At 39.7% G+C, this 2,005-nt stretch overlaps 1 non-coding gene across 1 annotated transcript; it reads left to right on the forward strand.

Annotated features, from left to right (window-relative positions):
- Window positions 1–323: 323 nt before the first annotated feature.
- LOC141688680 (small nucleolar RNA R71) lies at window positions 324–430 on the forward strand. Its single transcript, XR_012562113.1, has one exon. It is a non-coding gene; the product is annotated as a small nucleolar RNA R71 (small nucleolar RNA).
- The last annotated feature ends 1,575 nt before the right edge of the window (window positions 431–2,005 follow it).

Below are 2,005 nucleotides of genomic sequence, written 5' to 3' on the forward strand. Positions count from 1 at the left end.
TAGCATGAGAACCTGTACAAAGATCACAGACCATAGCTATTTGATTGACTCCATAGGTAGCTAGAGAATCGACCTTTATATACAACGCTTGGAGCTGCGCTGCAATAGCGGTGGCTGCATCGACTTCCAGAATACCTGCTACCTTCCCAGGCATCATCCTTTGAGTTGGGTTTTGATGCTCATTTGCAGCCATAGTCTCAATAAGATTATAAGCCTCAGTATAGCTTTTGGCCCACAAGGCGCTTCCAGCTGCTGCATCGAGCATGGGCCGAGATTGGGCCCCTAAACCATTATGGAAACCAGTGATCACCATCCAATCGGGCATTCCATGATGTGGACATTTTCTCAACATTTCCTTGTAGCGTTCCCAAGCTTCGCACATAGATTCTGTAGGTTGCTGCGCAAACTGAGTAAGAGCACTCCTCATAGTAGCAGTCTTGGCCATTGGATAAAACTTCACCAGAAACTTTTGCGCAAGATCTTGCCAAGTAGTGATGGACCCAGCTGGTTCAGAATATAACCAGTCCTTAGCTTTATCCCTCAGTGAGAATGGGAAAAGCCTCAGCTTGATAGCCTCATCAGTCACACCATTATATTTGAAAGTACTGCAGATCTCGACAAAATTCCTTATGTGCATGTTGGGGTCTTCAGTCGCAGCTCCTCCGAAAGAAATAGAGTTCTGCACCATCAGAATAGTGCCCGGCTTGATTTCAAAGGTGTTAGCTTGGATAGCCGGATGAAGAATGCTTGACTGAATGTCATCAATTTTAGGCCGAGAAAAGTCCATAAGAGCTGGATCTGCCGGAACAATACGATCACCCATGATTACTGGCTCTTTCTGCTCACTTCCTGAATCCGAATCTTCAAAGTCTATCTTCTCCGGAATATCAAGAACTTCGTCTGTCTCCCCAGCTGTATCTAAAGTCCTCTTGCGAGTACGAGAACGAGTTTGCATAAACGCTCGCTAAAGTACCTGAAACACAACCGGAAACAATAAGTAACACGTCTTAATCACTAAGTCCTAACGACCAATGATGGTAAGTACATAAACTAAACAAATACGCCGAGTCCCCGGCAGCGGCGCCAAAAACTTGTTAGGGCGAAAATAAGCGCTAATATTAACGCAAGTAGACGCGTTCGCAAGTAATATAGAATACTTTCTAGTTCGTTCCCACAGAGACTTAGACTAATTATGTTCAATTAAACTCACTCACCAATGTATGATTACTTCTCAATGTTAAGACAATAACACTTAGATTTGATTAACTAATTATGAACTATAATTAACTACTAGAATTAAACACTTAATTAACACTTAGAATTAACAATATTAAAACACTCATGAGATCACAACTTCATTACTACTTCCTTCAGTAGTCATTGTTATTACCCTTAGCATGCAATATCGATGATATTAATCGAATAACACGAAACTGATAAAAGCCAACTTTCATTGTACTAATACCATTCTACCAAACATCCACAATTAAGATAGAAGTTGAATAGGCATCAATTATGTTGAGTCCCTATATGTCTACAGAAATTGACAATATAATGATTTAAGAACAAGTTATTCCTTTTAATTACACAGGGCGAATAAAACGGTTAGAGTTATCCACTAATCATTCAGACTCGTACATGAACCTATGCTAGCATGGCAAGTTCTAAATCTCGAGATCCACCGTCGCTTCACAAGAGATTAACACCCTATCTTATATGTTCGCGACGCACATAAGACGTATGCACAACCAATACTAGATATCATACAATCATCACACACTAAGGTATTAAACAACTAACTAAAGAAGTACATAGTAAATCCGTTACGACCCCATGATCACGATTAGCCCATGTTAGCACTCATCATCATCATGGGTTCATATGAAAACATGATAAATAAACACAAAAGAATAATAACTAAACTAATTATATTAAACCAGAGTACGTCACAAGAGTAAATAGGTTCAAAGGAAAGAAAACTAGCATCCAACGTTACAACGAAATA

This window comes from Apium graveolens, chromosome 9 (assembly GCF_009905375.1).
Source record: "Apium graveolens cultivar Ventura chromosome 9, ASM990537v1, whole genome shotgun sequence".
NCBI classification, from domain to species: domain Eukaryota; kingdom Viridiplantae; phylum Streptophyta; class Magnoliopsida; order Apiales; family Apiaceae; genus Apium; species Apium graveolens.